The 25371-nt window shown below is 36.5% G+C and overlaps 1 pseudogene; it reads left to right on the forward strand.

The window, feature by feature from the left end:
• The first annotated feature begins 1457 nt into the window (after positions 1 to 1457).
• LOC123666035 lies at positions 1458 to 25064 on the forward strand (annotated as a pseudogene).
• Positions 25065 to 25371: the final 307 nt, after the last annotated feature.

Raw genomic sequence — 25371 nt, forward strand, 5'->3', positions numbered from 1 at the left:
CTTCGTCGTTTATGAACCGATTTTGATAATTCTTTTTTTGTTGGAAAGGAGTGTAGCTCAATGACGAATCCCTCCTTACTCATTAAAACAATAATTAAATAAATAAAAAGCGTTCAATTGACTAAGAAATGATATTTTAGTCAAAACACCTGAAAGACGAAATTGAGTTACAAAGAACTTAAAATACTGTTAATTAATACAAATACAAGATAATATTAACACATTTTTCTATATGTCGAAATACAAGTTATTCTATAGTAAATCAACTAATATTTTATACAAACTTCCTTAATTATTCATAACTTTTAGTGAAGTTGACAATTTATTTTTAATGCATGAGTAAAATATTTTATATGTGTAATATTTATTTGGAAATTAAGACATAAATTAACAAACATTTTGCAAGCTAACAATTCGTCCATCCTGACAAGTTTCGCGTCCCCGCGAATGATACAGCTTAGAGTATGAATATTAATTATTATACATTATAAAAATGTATATGATAATAATATTAATTAACAATATAATCGTATTTATCTACAACTAATGTTGTAACATTCTACTTATGTTTCCAATACTTGACTTATAATTACTACTGTTATAGCGCAGACAACAAAACACTCAATTTAAGCTATTTCACAATTCAACAATTGGTTTATTATCCACATCGATATCGTAAAATCTCATTATAACATCGCGCGCATGCGCGCAGCTGCGCTCTCATTGGTTAGATTTTAATGGCGGCAAAATCACTGTGACAATACTAGCCATGCGAAGTTTATATCACTGAAAAGAAAAGAGAGATATATATCATTTTGATCTTAGGATATATATCACTCATTTAGCTCTTCAGCTCATTTAGCTCAGTGAAATAATTTTATAATACAACCAACTACTTTCTACAACTACTTTCGCTTGTTCAGAGCAAGACGATTATGTGAAATAGGAATCGAAAAGATACAAAGCCATAGCTAACTGTCTCTCTCTTTCGCATGATAAACGCCATCGTCCGATCGAGTGGCTCACTAGCTCAGTCTCGTTTACTCCCGCTCAGTACGTCAGTATCTCGAAAATGAATCATAAGTCTAGTGAGCTGGAGATATATTTGAAACGCAAGTGAGCTGATGAGAGACTAGCTCACTTGAAAAGATATGTTTCATTTGTATCACTCACTCATGAGTTACCCAAGTCTAGACAATACACGTACGCGTGAATTAAATTTAATAAATTAAAAGTTAAAAATGGATAGCGACGATGATATTTGTACGCCTCCGGATATTCTAGAATTGACAACAAAATTAACTCACAAACTTTTGCCAGAAAAATCTAGAAAATTATATGAAAAAGAATATAATAACTTTTTGGCATGGAAGATAGAAAAGAAAACTACATCATTTTCTGAAAATGTCATTCTTACGTATCTCAAAGACCTCTCCGACAAATTCAAGCCATCTTCTATGTGGGCTAAATATTCTATGCTCAAGTCCACACTAAGTATCTATAACAATATTGATATCACGAAGTATTCAAAAGTCATAGCGTTCCTGAAACGCAGTTCAGAAGGACACAAGGAAAAAAAGTCCTTGACGTTTACATCAGGTCAAATAAAGATGTTCCTGGAAGATTCACCAGATATTTTGTATCTTTTTGAAAAGGTAAATATATTTTAGTTCTGTTATTTAATCTACCTAGTACTTACGTACTACACACGCAAGTTATCTAGACACTCCGTTTAAGCGCTTTGTGTATAAATTTGCTAGTAGGTACCTACACTTTACTACTACATAAATCATAGTTTTTGCCTTGGCTATGTATCTCAAGCTTATTATATCGTTTATTGTTACAGGTTGCACTAATCTTCGGCATAATGGGGGCATGCCGAAGGCAAGAGCTATACAACATCCAGTTCGATGAAGTCTCTAACATAGATAACAGTACAATCATGGTGAAAGTTTCGAAAATAAAAACGAAAATAGATCGTTCTTTTGTTGTGACGGGCAACTGCTATGCCGTATGTAAAAAATACATGGAACTTCGACCAACCCCCTGTCGAAACCCTGCCTTTTTCTTGAGCTATAGATCGGGTAAGTGCGTCGATCAAAGAACTGGTATTAATAAATTTGGTGCTCTGGGAAAAACTATCGCAAGTTTTCTGAATCTGCCTAACCCAGCGTTGTACACGGGGCATTGCTTCCGGCGCACCTCGGCGACCCTTCTCATAGATAGCGGTGGTGATTTGACCGCACTGAAACGACACGGAGGGTGGAAGTCTTCTACTGTGGCTGGAAGCTACATTGATGAGTCTTTAATGAATAAAATTCAAGTCTCAAATACGATCTTGAACAGTAAAGAAAACAAGACGAATGAAGTAATTATAAATATTCCGACTCCGTCTACGAGCTCTACTGCTTGCCCCGCGACCGCTACAGCTGCTGGATCAATAATTAACATTAACTTTCAGAATTGTACCATCCAAAATTTGAACAATCATTATAAATAAACTATTGTCAGCTTTTACTCTTGTTGTTTGATTAATTGCATTAGTGAAGATAAAGTAGTATATGCAACTGCATATAACACGGGTATTAAAACACTCGTTACTATTATGAAACTCGCTGCGCTCGTTTCATAAACTCACACTCGTGTTTTAATACCCTTCATTATATGACAGTTGCATAAACTACTATTATATATATATGTATTTCGTAGATTACACAAGTATTAGACAATGAAAATTACACAATCACTTAATGCAATTCACAATTAATTCATAATGTTCACAATGAAATTAAATAATACATATAAATACATTATAATTACTTTGCACTTTACACTTAAAAATAAAATTCGCTCATAGCGACTGTTGAGGCCAGTGCCCTGTGCCGCAGTGGTTAGGGAAAACTGGTACCCGATGAAATATTGATTAATGAAGTGGACTGTATTTCTTCGTATCGTATATTGTTGAAAATAAAATTATAAATATATGAAACTACGGATGCTTGGCGTTGCGGATAAAAAAATAGTAGTGTTGATGGCTCGGCGTCGTGGATGACCATTGAATTCGTCGCCGCTGCGCTCGCACCGTCGCCGGTGCTCCCCGCCGCCTCTTGTCGCTCGCGCCCCACGCGATCATCAGGCGCGCACGTACTCCAACAGCGACACGTTACGTGCACATTGCACTTCTAAATTCGCTCATAGCGATATTACGTGCACACACATGAGTTCACGCACTTTTGGCGCGAGCTTGTGGAGGCCTATGTCCAGCAGTGGACTGCAATAGGCTGGAATGATGAATTATGAATGATATTACGTGCACATTGCACTTCAAATTCGCTCATAGCGACATTACGTGCACATTGCGCTTCAAATATTATTTATGTTCGCTCATAGGAGTTTAACATTAACACATGTCCTTGCATAAATCTACTTTTGCTCATAGCAGTGTAGAATTACAATTTCTGTACTTTAGAAATTTTAGGTAAACTTCTTTTTTTAAATTTATTGTCTAACACGTTACGGTAATCAAATCATTCTATATAAATTATCACAATTTTTTATATTATTTTTGGGAAACGTGATATCTGTGAGGAACATCTCTAAATCGTAAAACTAATCATTAATCATGATTACTTTCGCTAGATGATTCACATTCGTTGTTAAAACAAAGCCAAAGACGTACCTTGTCAATCGAGAATATACCTTTATAGTTCAAAGTGCCTTTTTTGTGTTAGTATTTATATACCTAGTATAGTATTGTGATATAATCTTCTACCTCAAACCTATCATGATCCAAAATTTTAATTACTCTTTACGGGCCTGAACGTTTTGCCAAATATTTCGACTTACCTACAGTATGTGTTACTCTTTCGACTTATACCAAATTCCCAACTTTAAATTAAACTTTTTTATACATATACTTATCTATTCTTTTGTTTTTCTTGGAACTCTTTCGTATGTAAATCTACTTCATCCCTAATCTTACGTAATTTATCACAATTGTTATTCACTTCAGTTATTCACTTCGCATTCGATTGTTTTCACCCATATACCTTTTTCCGCAATTAAACTACCTTTATTGATCCCCACAAGCCTTATCCCAAACGAAACTTCAGAATGGTTTTACCTGTAATTACTTACTAAACCTTATTAACAGTATTGTTAAGTCCCCATTGCACTTGCAATACTCGGTCATACCAAAGTGTTTCGCCTTTGCCATGGTTTTGAGATGTGCTGTGTGGCTACGGCACTAAAGAATTTAGCCACCCCCTTTCTTCCCGTGGGTGTCGTAAGAGGCGACTAAGGGATAACAAGGTTCCACAACCACCTTGGAACTTAAGAAGCCGACCGGTGGCGGGATAACCATCCAACTGCTGGCTTTGAAATACACAGGCCGAAGACGGGCAGCAGCGTCTTCGGTGCGACAAAGCCAGTACTGCGGTCACCAACCCGCCTGCCCAGCGTGGTGACTATGGGCAAAACACTTGAGTTCACGTTATTGTTGGCGTAAACTTGTGGAGGCCTATGTCCAGCAGTGGACTGTTTAGGCTGTAATGATGATGGTTTTGAGAGTCTGATTATAACGCTTCACCTGGCCATTTGCTCTAGGTGAAGCAACTGCATTCTTTATACACGGTGATTTTATAACCGTTTTGGAAACGAAATATTTTACTTTGGGATCATCTATAGTACCTATAAAAATGGATAAATCAATTGTAATGTTGACTAATAAAAAGTTTCAATTTTAAAATTCATTTTTACTCGATCGACTTGGAAAGTAGTAAGGCACTGATCATTCATTCATTATTTTATATGAATGAAACACGTCCGTGCGCGTTTCGGTTGATAAAAGTATACCTATAGGCACGAGCTAGCGACTACTTACGTAGATAGACTCGTTTGTCCTTCATACTTTACATGGGCTTAGGACCGTCAGAAATACCTATTTTATTTAAACTTCTTTTCGATCATTAACCACGATTGTTCTTTTCACAACAAATCAATTATAAACGGGCTGTAGGTATAAATTTCAGGCGTATTTAAAAAATCGGAGCTATCTAGAGAATAATTAACTTATATACCTATTAACAGTTTATTTACACTATTTACACTTCTCAGTATCGAAGCAACTGCTCAAAATGGAGTCTGCTGCGTTCAATACACAAACGTACACGTTTAATACAATTGTCTTTTAATTTTCTTAATGTGTCTTTATCACTTTTCACTTTATCAAAAGCGTCCACTATCGCAATGCGTAAATCATCACAGCTTTCATATTGACGTGTATAACTTTTTATTTCCGACCACAAGAAAAAATCCAGGGGCGTTAAGTCCGGACTTCCAGGTGGCCAAGACACAGGCCCTCCTCGACCTATGCAACGATCACTAAACTCATTGTCCAGGTACGCACGCACTACACTCGTGTAATGAGCGGGACAGTCGTCGTGTTGGTAGTACATACCTCTCGAGTAAGCTAACGGCACATCGTCTACTAACTCCGATATTACTCTCCTTAACATCTCTAAGTACGAGTTGCCGGTTAGATGACCTTCAATAAAAATAGGCCCTATTAATTGGTCGTTAATAATACCGGCCTACACGTGTTCACACTGAAACGAACCTGGTGATGGTTTTCTCGTATCAAGTGGGGGTTAATTAGAGCCCAGTAATGCTCATTGTGCACATTGTATAGCCCCACTCGAGTAAACAGTGACTCGTCCGTCCAGAGTATGTTGGCGTTTGTATTATTTAACAACCACTGGCAAAAGACGATTCTTGCCGGTGCGTAGTTTATTACGTGAGCCTTACGAAATTCCATACGAAGTTTTGGCTAACATCGAATTCTCTTGCTGCCATCCTTGTCCTCCGCTGGGGATCACGCTCGAAGTGCTCAAAAACATCTTCAAACTCCGGTGAATAATAATTTAAATGTCCTTGACCTAGTGTACGCGTGAACTGTTATGGTATTACTGACCAACTGAAAGCCAGGGGCACGCGCGACGCCGACCGTTACAGGTGAGCAATGCCGTCATTGATCGACTCCGGCGCAACTCGGTAGCTTTGTTTTTATTGGCTAATACGATTTTGTGACGCGATATTAAAACGTATAGTATTTCTATTTTTAGAATATACCTACCTTGTAGCACTACTACTGGTTCTCACTTTTTGTCTGTAAACGATATGAATATCGACCTTGATGAAAAAAAAAAATACATATATTATTAAATTAACGTTATATATAGCTTCTGTTATTGATAAGTAATTCAAAATTTTCGTTTCCAAAACGCTTTCAAAATCACCCGGTATAATGAACTCCTAAATCACTAATAAAAAATTTGGATTTCGTACTTGTAAATGACGTACCGCTATCACTTAGTAGATGTTTCGGTAAGCCAAATGTCCCGAAGTAATCAGAAAAATCACGAATGTGGAAGTTGACTTCGTATTTTTTAACTGCCTTCAAAACGATAAATTTTGTGAACGATCCTATAATAACTAAAATGTAACAATTTTTTTTTTGTTTTTAAGGATAGGGTGCTAAAAAACTTACTTTTTTTGCCGCCGATAATTGGCATAATTGGAATTCACATTTTTTTTAAATTTACTAATTTCGTCAAGGGCAAGCTATTTCACCAAAACCCCGGATAAAACGTCTAAAAAAAACTAACTGTACCTATTAAGTGACGGACGTCTTGTAACATCCATGGGGCTAGGAACTGTTTTTTTTTTTACATATTCTATCTTTTTAATACCCAGTCTTACACCCTCGCTAGAAACTTTAAAACCTACGTAACCGTAGCGATTTTGAAAAAGTAACATTTTCAGGGCTTTAACGTTAATCCTGTCTCTCTAATTCGTATAAGTAAGACCTTTTCGATACCTTCTTCAAACAACTTACTCGCTACCAAGACATCGTCCAAAACGAAAATCAAAATCAGGATGTAGATTCTGCAGAGAAGAATCGACAAGAAACTCCGCAGTTACTCTTTTGAAAAATAATATATAAACTGTGTTTTAGTACAAAATTACTAACTTGTTGCATAAAATACAGCGTCACTAAGTCCACACATCTTTATCAACTATGTAATCCTGCACCGAATAATACACTTTATCTATTAATTTGTTGTTTTCTTGAAAATTTTAAATTTATGTTGAGACAATTCAAAAAATGTTTGTGGGATTTTATTATACATGCGTATCTATATAAGTTAATGCCATATCATAAAATAAATTGCCAAGACTAAATTAATGCTTGCTGAAAAACTAGCTAATATGAAAAGCATTCTGTTAAATTCCTACTGACTATGGAGAGTTACATACGCACTTTTACTCCTGCTCTCTTCAGACAATCGAATCTGATAGTAACCAGACGCTAATTCTAAAGCACATAATTGTGTTTGCTCACAAACGAAAAAAAAAACCAACTTCAATTACATCGACGAGTAATACAACGTAGATCGACAAAAAAATAGTCAAGTAAGTACGCGTTATCAAAGATTACTCAAAAAGTAGTGATCAGATCTCAATAAAATTTATACGTGACTACATGACAAACATCAGCTTTCGATTAAATTAAAAATTATCAAAATCGGTACACCCAGTAAAAAGTTATTGCGGATTTTCAAGAGTTTCCCTCGATTTCTCTGGGATCCCATCATCAGATCCTGGTTTCCTTCAGAGATTCAGATTCTTTTATTATATTGTAATAATTCCTCAACCATGATTCTAACTTCTTCCCGTTCTGAATGACTCAACCTATATGGTCGATATACCACTGGTTCCGTATCTTTAATTTGAATATTCATTTCTGAAATAACTGTCTGACCTAGCTCGGACAAGGCTCTGGCAAAACAATCGCGATACTGATTCAAAGTATGTAATAATTGAAATTTTTGATTGTCGTCTAGATTTACATGAACATTAAGATCATTCAAAATAAACGGAGGTTTAACGCGATAGCTTTGATTCTCTTTGATTATATTAATATTTTTAACTAGCTATACCCCTTGCGAATAATTCGCACTAAAAGAGTATAATAATTATCACTTTTATTATTTAAAAAATTGTCGACTGTCAATCATGTTGACGTTGTTTCAAAATTAAAGTCGTCATATACATAATTTTAATAATTAATTAATTTACATAAAGAAAAGTAATAATATATATTTTTTATTATTTCAGGAACAACAACTACCTAAATAAATATTTTAACAGTATCAATCGTCAAAGATATTTTATTTTTACCTATGGTACTCACATATGAATATCCAAAACCTTTAAGAGGCTCCCCCTTCTCAATGACCTTGAGCATTTAGACTTTGCCACACCCCACCCACCCGCACTTCACCTGATCAGTATTACATAAAGGGTATTAAACTCGGCCATCTACCGGCTCTAGCTTGTACTACTAGGACCTGCGATTGATCCGTTTCCTATATATACCAAGAGCTTGCGTATAAGTTGTGATCATCCATAATTATTATTTAATTTTCTTCTTGTCGTGTCGATCATTTAGGCTATAACATTATATTAATTACTAGTTGTTACTTGTTGTTCAGTTCGCAGTTATAAAATAAATAAATTTCTAAAATAAAAGTAGCCTAAGTTACTCCTTACTCTATCAGCTATCTGCCAGTGAAAGTCCCGTTAGAATCGGTCTAGCCGTTTCAGAGATTAGGCGGAACAAACAGACATACAGACAGACAAAAATTGTCAAAATACTATTTTTGTGTATGTATCGTGTATACATCCATATGAATTTAGTAAAAAGCGGTTATTTTAATATTAAAAACAGCCGCTCCAATTTTATTTGTATAGATATACTAAATTTATATTTTATTCTATTATCGGCTCGGTGAAGATCGACTTTAGGTTCGGATCTTAGACCACAAACTAAGCAGCTTTACATTTACACAGCTCAAAATTAATAATTTAAATTATTTTTTTATTTGAAGTAAATACAATTGCAAAATTCAACAGTAAGTCTGTCTGCCTGTTACATTTCATGCCTATCTTGGATTAAAAAAAGTAAATAGATTTGCGCGTAAGCAAGAGCAGCGTGCGATGACGAGCGACACAAGTTCCCCGTACAAAGGCCTCTGGCCGTCTGCCGCGGCAGTGTTGCAAAAGTGTAAAATAAAAAATCGGTATATTTGGCTCCGAAAAATCGGTAGAAATCGGTAGATTTTTACTCGGAGTAAAACAAAAGTATTTTAAGTCAATAATGCGTTCATTTATTTAAATTTGTTCCGTTAAATTAAATCAAATTCTTTATTTGCATGAATATAGTTAATACATAAGGTGTTATTAGTTACAATGTCTCATATAATCTACCTTAAACGGCGTGCAAATTTTTGTTCCATTTATAATTATAATTATTTTGCATTACAGAAAAAGAAAGTACTCAAAAGAAATACGTTTTATCACTAAGAAACATTAATTATAGAAGTTGTCCATACAAGCATCATAATCAAAGATAATAATTGCATAATTTCATTCTTCGCAGCAACTGCTAAATTGCTAATAATGAAACAGATTATTAGTATTCCCGACTTCCCGTGGGTGCGATAGAATAGCACGTTGCCGCGAAAGAAGTATAAATTAGCTATGAATTCGCTTAACACTTCACAAAATTTCGCAACTATATTTAATTTGTTAAATGCGAATTGAATCTTCCCATGTCAATAATGAATCCGAATACTAATCCTAATCTATCGATATAATCCAAAAATAATCCATCACTAGTCCTATACCTAATTCAAGAAACAAACCCGAAGAAAGTTATCTTCAGGGATTTTCCCTTGTATACTCACCAGACAATAATAAACTCTATTATATGACGTGTTAGTACAATTTGTTTTAACACACCGCGGATTTGAACGGTCATATTCGACGTGGTGGGAAGAATTTCGGGAAGTCCCCGTGCATTGATTTTGTGTTACCGTTTTCTTTTAGAATATTATTTTACCTTTTTTTTAGAAAATTATTTTACATTAGTTGAAAATTCAAAAATTCGGTAGATAGCACTGCTAAATCGGTATATCGGTAGACAAGGGCCAAACTCGGTAGATCTACCGATAAATCGGTAGCATTTGCAACGCTGTGCCGCGGGCCGCCTGTCGCCCGGCAAATAACCAGAAATTATATTTTTACGATTTTCTAATAAAATACTGCACTTAATAAAAAACCCTTCTGTAGAAATATTAAGTACAGGATTCTTAATTAATAAAAAAAAAAATATTCACTATTGTAAGTAGTAAAATTAGAAAGCCTATACGATTTTTGTACGCGAAAGGAGGTCCAGGTAAACAATTATTTCTCTTTATTTAGAGAGTTTTATACAATTATCTTACAGTCACATTAATAAACTGAATCCGAGTTACAACATATATTTATTTGATATTTTTAACGTAACTTTAACGTATACTTTATAGCACATGAAAACGGCCGAATTTGTCTGGGATCCCCTTAAGAGATGGCAAATTATTCACTAGCCATTTCTCAAGTGGTAGATATAATCTCTCTCACAACAGACTTCCAAAATCTCCGTATCCCGTCAACTTTACATTATTAACATACTAGCGGCACGCTCCGACTTCGCACGGATATAAAATATATAAAATATATGTCATTCACTGCAAAAATGATTAAAATCGATCCAGTAGTTTTGATTTATTCATTACTGCCCGTGGCCCGCACGCGTTAACTTTAGAGTAAAACAATTCTTCTTTTCCTAAACCATGAAAATTTCTTGTTATTTTTGGAATATCTAAATTCATACACTACATTTTTACTTATTTACTTTTTATACTATACTCACAGGCACGCTCCCGCCGCCCCGGCTGGCCGGAATAGCCGCAAACGCTACGTATCGCAATTTTTAAATCTGTAATATGTTCGAAAATATTCATTTAAATCATATGCTGTAAAGGGCCTTATAGAGATCTATATTAAATCAGCAATGTATTTAGGGTATTTAATTAGATAAGGATTAATGCTGTATTGGTTAAAATCGCTTCGAAAATTAGCCATTATTTGTCGTAAAAAGTAAATGACAAAAAAAATGTTATTGTGGGATATCCATAAGAGATAGACATATACCACAGCGAAGTTCTCTGTAGACCTTTTCAATGTGTACAATACTTAGTACATTATTTTGATAACTCTCGTAGGGTTCAGCCTGCGTTTGCAATGTAAGCGGAAAAAATGTAATTAGTATTTAAATGTAATTTAAAAATGTATTTACGACATCACATTAGAAACCTCAATAATTGTGTTTGCAGGCAAACGAAGAAAAACCGCATTCAATTATACCGACAAGTAATACAACGTAGGTAGACAAAAAAATTGTCGAGTAAATACGCATTATCAAAGATTACTCCAAAAGTTGTAATCAGATCTCGATGAAATTTAAATGTGACCACATGATAAACATTGGCTTTCGATTAAATTAAAAATCATTAAAATCGTAAGACCCAGTAAAAAGTTATGCGGCTTTTCGAGAGTTTCCTTCGATTTCTCTGGAATCCCATCATCAGGTCCTGGTTTCCTTATCATGGTACCACACCAGAGGGGAAAGGGATATCCCCTTTCCAACAAAAAAAGAATTATCAAAATCGGTTCATAAATGACGGAGTTATCCCCGAACATACATAATTATATATAATTATATATATATATATATATATATATATATATATATATATATATATATATATATATATAAAAGCGAAAGGTCACTCACTCATCACGAAATCTCCATAACTATAACACCTACAACCTTGAAATTTGGCAGGTAGGCTCCTTATAAGACGTAGGCATCCGCTAAGAACGAATTTTACGAAACTCGACCCCTAAGGGGGTAAAACGGGGGTTGGAAGTTTGTATGAAAATGCTATGTTTTTGAAGTAAGAGACTTGAAATTTAAAATGTATGCTCTATAGATAGTGAAAAGGTGTTAAAATAATGTATCTTTAGAAATTAATTCCCTTTTGGGGTTAAAACGGGGGATAGTAGGTTGACTCACTCATCACGAAATCTCCGAAACTATAACAGCCACAAACTTGAAATTTGGCAAGTAGGCTTCTTATAAAGCGTAATCATTCGTGAAGAATGGATTTTACGAAACTCGACCCTTAAGGGGGTAAAACGGGGGTTGGAAGTTTGTATGAAAGTCTTATGTTTTTGAAGTAAGAGACTTGAAATTTAAAATGTATACTCTATAAATGATGAGAATGTGTCCAAATAATGTATCTTTAGAAATCTACTTCCTTTTGGGGTTAAAACGGGGGATGGTAGGTTGACTCACTCACCACGAAATCTCCGAAACTATAACAGCTACAAACTTGAAATTTGGTAAGTAGGTTCTTTATAGGGTGTAAACATCCGCTAAGAACGAATTTTACGAAATTCGACCCCTAAGGGAATAAAACGGGGGTTAGAAGTTTGTATAAAAGTCCTATGTTTTTGAAGTAAGAGACTTGAAATTTAAAATGTATGCTCTATAGATGGTGAGAAGGTGTCCAAATAATGTATCTTTAGAAATCATTTTCCTTTTGGGGTTAAAACGGGGGATCGTAGGTTGACTCACTGCTCAAGAAATCTCCGAAACTATAACACCTGCAAACTTGAAATTTAGGAAGTAGGCTCCTTATAGAGTGTAGACATTCCTTAAGAACGAATTTTACGAAACTCGACCTCTAAGGGGATAAAACGGGGCTTGGAAGTTTGTATGAAAGTCCTATATATTTGAAGTAAGAGACTTGAAATTCAAAATATATGCTCTATAGATGGTGAGGAGATGTCCAAATAATGCATCGTAATCTATATATATATAAAAGAGAAAGGTCACTGTCTCACTCATCACGAGAACTCAAAAACCGCTGGATGGTCCATGCATTATTTGGCAAGGAGGTAGATTATAGTTAGTAGACGTCCGCTAAGAACGGATATTGCGATATTCCACAATTGAGGTTGGTAGTTTGTATGAAACATATACAGCAGCTATAAGTTCGCCTAATAGGTTATTTATACAGCAGCCTGAAAATCAAACTAAAAATGTGGTGTATAGAGAGGTTTTATAAAAATAACTATTAAATTATAGCGTCTTGTCGTCTCCTGTCAAAGATTTTCATTGTAATATGAAACTTTGAATAGTTACGGGTCTCTGTAAAGAACTCACTATTAAATTATACTAAATTGTCCCTTTTAAAAAGTTAGTGTGATAAGCATTTCAAGTGACTGAAATTAAAAAATAATTTGCGTTAAACATCTTAATAGTAATGCATGTCTTCATAACCACGCGAACGTAGTCGCGGGCAACAGTTAGTTTATTATAAAATAAAGTCCCCAAAAGTGCATGTGATCGATTCCCTCAAAATCTACTGAACGGATTTTCATGCGATTTCGCCAATGGAGAGAGGGCTTTAAGAGGAAGGTTTACGGAACGGCTAAGCCGATTTTGATGAGAGTTTCACTGGAAGTTTGCAGGGAAAACTTTGTGACACACTGATTACAACGCGGGCGAAGCCGCGGGCACAGCTAGTATATATATATATACGGTCGAATTGAGTAACCTCCTGCTTTTTTTGAAGTCGGTTAAAAATAACAGTATTTCTCCACTACAATCACAATGTATGTTATTATACATATAAACCTTCCTCTTTGATGAGGGGAAAGGGATATCCCCTTTCCAACGAAAAAAGAATTATCAAAATCGGTTCATAAATGACGGAGTTATCCCCGAACATACATAAATATATATAATTATATATATATACGGTCGAATTGAGTAACCTCCTGCTTTTTTTGAAGTCGGTTAAAAATAACAGTATTACTCCACTACAATCACAATGTATGTTATTATACATATAAACCTTCCTCTTTGATCACTCTATCTATTATAAAAAACCACATCAAAATCCGTTGCTTAGTTTTAAAGATTTAAGCATACATAGGGACATAGAGATATAGGGACAGAGAAAGCGACTTTGTTTTATACCATGTAGTGATGATACACTCTTAATAAGTTTTTCGTACTCCTAATCACTATCTAGTCATAATGTCTTAACTTCGGTTTTATCAACTCTAACATCCCTCTTGAATTCGGGAACATCATGACTAATCCGTTTCCACTTAAAGCAATTAACAATATGTTTTTTTACAACACATCCCCAAACTCTGTTCTTTTTCCTACATTTCCATAAGCAATGACCATTATGTTCATATGACCTCAAAGCTAATTTCAGTCTTGTGACCCATTCGTCCCACGTAACAATACTGATACTTCGTACTATTTTTTTTAGCAGTACCGACTCGTTCGAGAGTGCATAGCAACTGGTCTGTTTGCTATCCCAGTCATAATCTCAGAGCATTCTTTTACTTTATTTAGCCAATCATCAATCGTTTGGTTTTTTTATAGGGTCAAATTCTGGAACTACGTTGGTATTAGCAAATCATTTTTTTTTTTACTCGATGGATTTATAGATGAGATATATGAAATAGATTATAGAGGTTATTTAATACATTTGAGTAATTCATAATTAACAACATTACAGGGTTGAGCCTGTGGCGTCACGGATTTGAGATTTTTTCATGAACTTGATGGTGGAGTGGACTACGTGACTGCTAGAGCCTTTTCTACAGGGAGTTTGCAATCTATGGCGATTCTGTTTGCTATGACTACAATCCCTACTTTTACTTTTCGGGTCATGTCCCCGCGTATTTGTTGGTGGCGTACGCGCTGTACGCCGTTGCAATGGAGATATTACAACTAACCTGCTTCGACTTTTTGACTGCAGCTTAATCCTTGAAGGTGATTTTCTGGATCTTCGACGCTCGGAGCCACGCCTATTGGTGCGATACGTTGCTGGCAAACGATGACCTTGTTTTGAGCCTCGAGCACGTGTCCTGGATCGACTGCGTGTCGAGGATCCTCCCAGCACAATGCTGAGATGCCTCTTGGTAGACATTCGTCTACTCTCGGACCTTTCACAAGGCATCTTCACTAGATGTAAAAATTTTGCGATGTGCAATGATCTGAAACAATTTTAACAAAAAGTATCTATAACACAAAAACATGTAGTATATCCTAAGCAAATTATCAATTACCGTTCGGAAAGTTAGATAGGTTATAAAGTTACCCAAGTTCATAGTTATCAGGTATCTGCCAGCGAAATTACCGCTAAAAATGTGTTTTACCATTTGCGAATTCTATCAAAACAAAATTTTTATTTTTCATTATTAGGTTTTTTTTATGAAGGTATAATTATATGGTACAAACCATACCTACGTTCATATTCATAGATTATATATTTTAAGCCTTTCATAGCCCGAGCTTTATTACTCCTCTTACAAAGATTAGATTTACGTTTTCCTAGCATTTCGAATTATTACATTAGTTACAAAAACATACAACTAAACTAAAAACAGTTTAATTACATTATCAAACATTGACCTAAACAAAACGGCATTCAAATATTTTTTTTATGACAATCAGTACAGTTTACACTAGTGTAAATCTATTTAAACAGTCGAAAACAACAGCTTAAAGATTTAAATATGCTAAAGGTGAAGGTAAACAAAAAAATATCCAAAAAAAGGAGAAAAACCGTTTTGTTAAATTGTTGACGGTACTTACATCAAATTTTCTTGGTACCTTCAAGTTCTGTAGTATTTTAGAATTAAAAAGACTGTTCTTCTTCAAATACACTTTTATTACAATTGCTTTTAACACCAATTTTTAGTTGAAACGACCAACTTTTTTATGAACCGATTTTGATAATTCTTGTTTCGTTGGAAAGGAAATATCCCTAGTTTGGTACCATGATGAGGAAACCAGGATCTGATGATGGTATTCCAGAGAAATCGAGAGAAACTCTCGAAAAGCCGCATAACTTTTTATCATGTGGTGACATTTAAATTTCATCGAGATCTGATTACAACTTTTGGAGTAATCTTTGATAATGCGTATTTACTCGACGATTTTTTTGTCTGCCTACATTGAATTACTTGTCGATATAATTGAAGGCGGTTTTTCTTCGTTTGCTTGCAAACACAATTATACACTACTAAATTTTACTGCAACATGTATGATGACCATTAATCGATTTAAGAAAAGGATTCTTTTTGTATTTTTACGTGCATTTCCAAAATATTTTACTGTATGTACAGATTTTCATGATTCCTTATTCCAAAGCTTGCGCTTGTCGTGTGATCTTCCCATTAAAATTTTTGTACGCTCAGTAAAATGTGACGAGGTAACATACATTTGGGAACCTTAATCCTAACCTTTTTTTACCTCCTAACCTAATCTTGTTTTTGTTTTTTTAAGTCTGTTAAAAGTGGTCGCAAATTTATTATAGTTGCACTATTGTTACCATAAAGGATATTTATATATATAAATAATTGTGTTTGCAGGCAAACGAAAAAAAACCGACTGCAACCGAGCGAGGCGGCGAGCGGGCGCGGCAAGGCGCCAGCGGAGTGCGGCGACATCCTCAACAACAGCGGCTGCATGGATTACCAGCCCACCAGCCGCCAGCTCAGCGTCAGCTTCCGGTGCTTCATTCTTGGGCTAACTTACGGTACAAACCCAACAGTTGAGTTATTGATCATACGAATTTGATTATAACATTTACTATTCAAAGAATAAGTTCATAAAAACGATTTTATATAGCTGTTTACTTAGTAATTATTATTTTGTCAACAGAAATATGCAACTGAGAAAAATTAAACGCGCTGAGAAAAAGGACACTGAGTGTCATGGACGAGAACTTAACCCTGCAATTCCAATCCGAGTTTAATGTTGGTGGAGGAGAGTTGGTTTTCCAGGTGAGTCAGAAGAAAGAATGATCGGAAGATAGGAAAGAAAATGGCAAACTATGGCATAGCAGGATATATCCTGCTTAAGATCTTGAGCAGCCCGACTGGGGAAGAAACTCCACCTCACAGAAGATCACAGTTAAATAACACTGCTCTTAACTAGTGTTGTGTTCCTGTAAGTAGGGTAGAGAGCTCTTGGACAGGGTCGGGGTCTTGCGATGCTTCTGATGATGCAGGCGTCTATAGGCTACGGTAATCGCTCGGCATCAGGTGAACCGTACCGTTGTCGCTGGAGTCCACCCTTTCAGCTATTTTCCAAATAAAATGAATAATTTTTTTTGCGCCAGAGTTTTTAAATATATATATTTAACAACAATAAAATCATGTTTGTACAAAGAGCTACAGGTGAAGGTGAAACAGTGGGAAAAATTGTCAGAAAAAGTTATTTACTATAAAGATAACAGTGATATCTACAGTGAGGGCCGCTCTTATTTTTAGAGTCTGCTGGCCTATAGCCCCGGATCTCCTACATCTGCACCTGCGTATGTGATATGTAGATAGATAAAAGCAGCGTTTATACTTATGCTAAAGACAGGTAGCTAAGGACAGTGTTGGTTTCCAGGAAGGACCCTGTCGCTGCCCGTGGTAGTGATCGTTCACGGCAATCAGGAGCCGCACGGTTGGGCCGCCGTCACGTGGGATAACGCGTTCAGCTCTCCAGGCAGGGTCCCCTTCACGGTGCCCGATAAGGTGACTATACATATACCTAAATATCAAAAAAAATACGATTTAGCTTGTAACATCCCACTGCTGGGCAGCAGCAGCTGCTGGGCTTTGTAGGAAAAGGATCGGAGTTAATTCCATCGTGCTACATAACTCCGGGTTGGTGGATATTGCTATCAGGTGTATATGATAATAACTGGAACTGATAGGAGACCCAAATTGTGAAATTTCGTAATTTATTTCCGATACATCCCCTCTCCTTTCGATTCTGACGTGATTAATGGAAAACCCCTTGTAAAAAAAAATCATTGTAATTTTTAATCCTTTAAATGTCGATAGATTCATTGGATATAAGTGACGTATTCTACTTTAAAAGTATCGCGGAAATGTGAGAAAAATTGTAACCATGTACTGACATGTTTTTATGTAGCTCCGTAACAGGACTTACCGAAACTAAATTACGAAATGTTTTCATATTATAGGGTATTTAAAACCGGACTCCGAAATTCTATTAAAGACCTGTGTAGGCTATAAATCATCACGTTATGACATTATAGAATGTAGCAGCTTCGGCTTAGGATTATATTAATGATATATATTTTTGGATTAAGTGACGCTGTATTTCAACAGTTTTTTTAAAGAGTAACTGCAGAGTTTCTTTCCAATTCTTCTGTGCAGAATCTGCATTCCAAATCGATGGTAACACTAATGCACACACTTTAGCAATATTTTTTTTTTGTGAAATAACTATTCGAAGGTGCTTTTCAAGCCTATTTGAGAAGTTGTTTTAGATTTCGAGCAGGCACATCACATTTTTAACAGACTCCCGAAATAGAAGGTTTTCATTTCGATTATACTAGCCGAACTCGCGAACTCGTTACATCTGTGCAAAATTTCAGTAAATCAGTCGGTCATATCTCTCAAATTGGACCAAACTGCACATGGTCACGGATAAACAACGACGTGTATTTTACCTCAAAACTTTTAATTGCGAATTCACTAATACTTTTTTCGTTTGCGAGCAAACACAATTATACCAAGTATTAATGGTATTAAATTTCAAGTCTCAACACATAAGCTTTATATATTTTTCAGGTATCTTGGGGACAATTGGCTGAGCCATTGCGCATCAAATTCTGCTCCGCAACCGGAGGCGATCTTTCCGAAGATGATGTACGATTCCTTGCTGAGAAGATATTCAGGTAACTTGTTTGCAATAAATAAATGCCTCACAATCAACGGCCCCTGATGAGGTTTAATCTTGTGTTGCGGGTCTGGAACACAATACACAAGCACAAACGCCCCAGACCACGGCAAACATCTGTATGGCAAATACAAATGTATGCCATGTGCGGGGCTCGAACCCGCGACCCCCAGCGCAATCGCTATAAGCCACCACTGTGACCGCTGCACCAACTCGTCAATATATCTTATCAATATATGTGATATCTTTTCAGTGATATAATAAGAATCAGAGATGTGAATTAATTGACTTAACCACTAACTAACCACTTTCGAAAGGAAATATAAAACTGAACAGAAAATCCAGCTAACCGTTCAGTGTGAATTGTTAGGCAACTATAAGTTACAGTAACCGCATACCAGCAGGTGATCCGTGCGTTTGTTTGCTGATGTAGTTGTTTAAAGTGAAAAAACGGACTCCAATTACATCGGCAAGTAATACAACGTAGGTAGACGAAAAAATAGTCAAGTAAATACGCGTTATTAGATATAACTCGAAAGTACTCGTCAGGTCTTAATCAATTTAAACGGAACCACATGACAAGCACTAGCTTTCGATTAATCACCACTAAAAAGCTATGAAATACCGTATTTAAAAAAGCTATGACATTAAAAAAATAGTCGAATTGAGAGCCTCCTTCTTATTTGAAGTCTTTTAAAAAAAATCTCATCTATCACACGCTATACCGTACACTTCGCAAGTGACCCTCCTAACCCCCCCAGGAGCAGCCTCCCCCTGAGCAACATGGAGCTGAACAGCATGACGGTGAACTGGACGCAGTTTTGCAAGGACGCCCTGCCGGAGAGGAACTTCACCTTCTGGGAGTGGTTCTACATGGTGGTCAAGGTGACTAGGGACTATATGAGGACTCTGTGGTGCGACCGGTGAGTTATACTTAGATTATTTACGTGGATAAATACAGTCGAATTGAGAACCTCCTCCTTTTCAAATTTGGTTACTGGAACACTGTCTCGATGGAAAGTTTAAAAATGCTTAAAATACAATTGACAAGTAAGGGGACATCCATTAATTATGTGAGCTCAGAATGGGGGGAGGGGTCCAATGAAATCCTCACCAAATCTCATTTAAGCCGAGGGATCCGATCATTGAAAATATCACATCAACCTCAAGAAATATAAATTATCAGATATTCCAAAAAAATTAATATTTTGAGTGTTCATCTTTCCTTAATATTTCCCGTCAATCTCTGTTATATTCAGCGTCAATCTGACGTCATCATTGGTCTTAGTCCGTCTATTGCAGACGATTTAGACAGTGTCAGACAGACACTTTGTCGCCTAGGACACTTCAGGAAAACTCAGAGTTGCCTAAGCTCTCGACCTCATTGGCTAGGCCCACAGGAAAGACGAGTCGATACGTGTGGAGCCAGTTTGGCTGCAGGAGTCTTTCTCATTTTAGAGCCATGCCACGAATGCTTGACGGATACCCCATTCCGGGTTTCAAATGAAGTTTTCCTTCTCCAGGACCCTGATGATTTTGAGCCAGGTTTATCCCTCGGTCGCCTTTTACGACCCTCACGGGAAGGAAGGCAAGTGTGTGTATGTGCGACACACCAAACAGCTAAGTTCCGCCGGATATCCGACGGCCGGATATTCTGCTATTGGGCCACATGTTTGGCCGAATATCCGGTATCCGGCCAAACTGCTATCCGTTTCATCTCTGGTCTAAATGATCGAAGATTAGCTCACATAATCAATGGTTGCCCCCTAACATTACGTATACAGTCGGCAAAATTGTCAGGTATGAATTATTTATTAACTACGAGTTTTCTTGAGTTTTAGCAAGACTAGCAACAGCAATTGATTTATACATATATATTTTTTTTCTCGTTATATATATTTGTATTATATCTTCCGCAGTCTGATCATGGGTTTCATCCAGAAGACACAAGCCGAAGAGATGTTGTCCAAGTGTCCCCCGGGAACTTTTCTTCTGAGATTTTCTGATTCTGAGCTCGGTGGCATCACCATCGCTTGGGTTGGAGGTGAGTATTTTTGAAGTTAAACTTCTTTACAATCGTGATTTGAAACTCGATGAAACTAAAAATTCGTCACGATAAAGAAACAAACAATATATGAGAGAATCAGACTGAATACATTACTGCTCAAAACGTGTAAGACACGCGTTTTGCACAGCACTTAGGACCATTTTTACGAGACCGTGATCATAGTTGATAGAACATAGCAATGGCCTACCTTCCTTTATATGTATGTGTGTGTATGTATGTATATTTAGTTCTTCTAATATCATATTGCTTGTTAACTATATGCCAATTCTTTATCAACTGTTTGTACACTTCCCTACCGCTTCTCTTTTTCTATGCTATGTCCTATGCCCAAAGGTCGTCTGGAAGAAATTGCTCTTTGCGATAAGACCGCCTTTGTACATCTTTCTTTGCATGTATCACTTTTTTTGTAATGTTTCTTTCTGGTGTACAATAAAGAGTATTTATTATTATTATTCCTATGACTTTTCAGGAGTTTCAGCTATGCCATGTGTGAATTTCACACCTACTTTTGACCAAGTTAAAGGTAGGCCAGTGAGGGGTCTTAATATATTTCACAAAATACCTCATCAGTATGTTATAGGCTGTCCATTTAGAACTGTTCACTTGAGTGCCAAAGGTGGCTATTGCGTAGCAGAATTTGGGTACGGAACCCTAAAAGAGAAAGAGCTATTCTGGAAAACTCTCAATACAAGCCCAGTCACTTATAAACATATATTCCGCAGAGGGCAACGAAGTGTTCAGCCTGCAGCCCTTCACCTCCAGGGGCTTGATGCTTCGCTCTCTGGCAGGTCGTATCCTAGATCTGGCACAGCTGCAGTTCCTCTACCCCAACGTGGCGAAGGATGACGTTTTCTCCAAGTACTACACTAAGCCTGGTCAGTGAAACTTATTTATTCGTTACTAGCGGTCGCCCAGTGATCGACATTCGACCATAATTAATTTAAATTTGATTTCAACTAATATTATAACAAATATAATAGTTTTCAAGTAACTACAACAAATTAATGGTCACGAAAAATGAAAAGGTCATCGCATTATTATCAGGCAGACATATGAATACTTACGAATGAAAATAACTTTATTGACGAGACAATTTTATGAACATATACTTTGTCTGTTAGTGCTTAGACGTATAATTTAGGAGATGATGTAACATCAAATTAACTCTTGTATGTCGCCCGGGTTGAACAGTAACGATTTCAAAATATGATTAGTACGTTTTGTCCTAAAATTAAAGCGGATAAAACTACGTGGCCAGCCTAGTCTGTATTATGTTATAAAGCTGAAGAGTTTGTTTGTATGTTTGTTTCTTTGAACGAGCTAATCTCAGGAACTACTGGTTGAATTTGAAAAATTCGTTCACTATGACATAGCCCATTTATCGAGGAAGGCTGTAGGATATATATCCTCTGCTAAGAGCAATAGAAGCGGAGTCCACGCGGACGATGTCGCGTGCAAAAGCTAGTTAAATATAAATCCAAATCCCAAAAACGCAACGAATTACAATAAAACAAATAGTAACAATTGAAATAAACAGATTAAAAAATATATAAATAAAGAGTCTGTAAAAAATTTAGTTAAAAATAATACAAATGCCTCGTTTTCTATATTCAAAACGATTTTTCGAAATTTTCTGTTGTGTGCGTGTGTGTGTGTGTGCGCGTGTGTGTAAGAACATGTAGTATAACTGATAGTATAAAGTGATGCGTGTGAGTGAGTGCGTGCGTGCGTGCGTGCGTGCGTGCGTGCGTGCGTGCGTGCAGCTCTAATTGTACAATTCTGAATCATACAGACAGACAAACAGGTTCTTAAGTTAGAACAAGCCACTTGGGCCTGTTTCATCACAATCGATAAATTACAATAATAAAATTTACAATGGCGAATACAAATATCCTATAAATAAGTTATCCTCTTATATACTTCGGGGATTCTATTTGTTTATATAAATTAGAATTGTCTTTCAACGAATAATATTTTTTAATTATTATTTTATGACCTTCTCGTAATTTCTTTAATATAGGCCAATATTTAATTAAGTCTACTCAACTACGACAGCCGTACTGGTGTAGTGGTGCTTGGTGACGCCTGAACACCGGCGGTTTGCAGGTTCGGCTCCCGCTCGGGGTGGATATTTTATGAATATACAGTATTTGTACAAATGTTTGTTTCCGATTTAGATGTCTCTCCACCATGCCTTGGAGAACATGCCAAGTTGTCGTTTCCGGTTGTTATCATAAACACCACTCACTGCAGGGAATATACCGGCAGTGCAGCAGCGTGGTGAATTGAGCTTGTGATAGGCTGATGTGTGTGTGTGTTTTTTTTTTAAAGATGACTTATAACTGTCCCAATCATACTGAAAGTGGAAAATTGGAGTATTTTTCTAAAGATAGTATTAGGTAATTTAGACTTTAAGTAGAAAGAAATACGAGAATTTAGAGTAAGGGGTACATACGACATTATGTATTTTTTTAATTCGAACAAAATGTGAGATTTATATCCGGGTTTTGTTTTTGTCCCCTCCATTTTTAAAAACCTAAGTTTTATGTCTCGTAAAACTCAGAATTTTTACTTTTTATATCTCTTTCATTTCTGTTCTCGCTTTCATGCCTCTCTTACTTTCATGCCGCATACTTGTTCTTTCTTTCATTCATCTCTTTCTTACTCGGGGTGGATTCCCCAAAACTTTTTTTTGGCCTGCTTTTACTTAGCTACACTTACTTAAATTGTACGCAGTTTGTTTTAAAAATGATTTTGGTTTACAGGGCTATTATTTTATGTTGTGATTTTTGTACAATGTAGATTTTTTTTTGGTGATGTTTATCATCCCCATTTCAAATTATTTTAATTTTGGCTAATTTTAATTTATACAATTTTTATTCTATATATTATACACTATTGGGTCTTAAACTATGCTTAATCTTTGTTAACAAGTATTTACTAACAGTAACTTTTATTAATATTCGGCAGTGGTAGCGATAGTGAAGAATAATCTACAGCCACCTCCGTCTATTTTGGCCGAGCGGTACCGGCTTAGTCAGGCTGCCGGCGAGAGCGTTGCGAGTTACGTAGCCGAACTAAAGAGATTGGCGCGTTACTGTAAGTTTGAAAAATTATTCTATATACATACTAGCCGACCCGTGCCCACTTCGTTGGGCGTTAATTATTATTATATTAACCAAATAACATACTTTAAAGAACAAATTTTATAGCACTTGAACAAATAATATGTTGCTCCCGTGTATTTATTATTTTAAATTACAGAACCAAATAACATACTTTAAGGAACAAATTTAATAGCACTTAAATAAATAATATGTTGCTCAAACGCCATCTATCGGAAATCGAGAAAACGTCGTCGATAAGACTAAGATAAGGCTAAATTAATAACGTCGAAAGACTATGAATTTCTTGTCCAGAATAGTATAGCTTTGGAGGAACGTGTAGATTTCGTGATTACGTTTGCAATAAGTGTGGACGATCGGGTCATGTTAACTCGGGTGTGTTTAACGAACAGTGCTAACAGGTTCCGTAGGCAGCAGTACAAACCGGGGTGACAGGATGATACAAACCCGACAGTTGGACGAAGTGGCAGCACCGACGGCCCCGGAAGTGGCAGCGGTGATGGCGGACGGTGCTCAAGAAGTAGAGCAAGATGTGGAAGAGGACTTCCATCATCTCTGCTTAAAGGATTATCGAGCGGTTAAGTTATCGATTTCCATTGAAAATCATGTAATTAATATGGAAGTAGACACTGGCTCGGCAGTTTCGTGTATAAGTAGTGTTACATACAAAAATAAATTTAGACATTTAAAACTCGAGTACTCAGATGTTGTCTTAAATTTTTATAATGGTGTGAGAATTAAACCCGTAGGTGTCATGAAACCAATCGTTTCTAGGTAGGCAGTGGTTGATCGAATTAAATATAGATATTCCGAGGTTCACTAATTGTTAGTCTGCATTCAAAACAGAATGTGTCATTTAATGAGGACATGTCTAATTTGATAAACAGGTATAAGGTAATATTCGGCGGCGGGCTAGCTCGGTACACAGGCGGGTGTGCGACACTGCGGTTGCGGCTGCGCGCTGGCGTGGTGCTGGTGTTCCACCGCGCGCGGCCATTGCCGTACGCGATGCGCGCGCGTGGACGCCGAGCTGAGTGTGATGCTACGGGACGGCATCGTCGAACCCGTTAACTGCTCTGACTGGGCCTCGCCACTGGTGCCGGTGAGCAAGGCTGATGTTTCTTGAGAATTTGGGCTGATTATTAAGCAACGGTTAACCCGAATTTACTGATCGATCACTTTCCTTTACCCAGAATTGAAGATGCCTCAGTTAGATTAAGCGGGTCGGCTTATTTTTCAAAAATTGACTTATCACAGTCGTATAATCAAATAGAGCTTGATGAATCGAAGGAGTATACAGTTATAAGCAGGCATTTTCCAAAGAATTGTGTGTTCACTTTTAGGCAACATACCTACAATACATTACAGTCCGCAATTTACACAACTCGCTCCGAGGCTCGAGAAAGCCGCCACCGCGCTGGTTAGACTCCTGT

Source organism: Melitaea cinxia, chromosome 25 (assembly GCF_905220565.1).
Source record: "Melitaea cinxia chromosome 25, ilMelCinx1.1, whole genome shotgun sequence".
NCBI lineage: Eukaryota > Metazoa > Arthropoda > Insecta > Lepidoptera > Nymphalidae > Melitaea > Melitaea cinxia.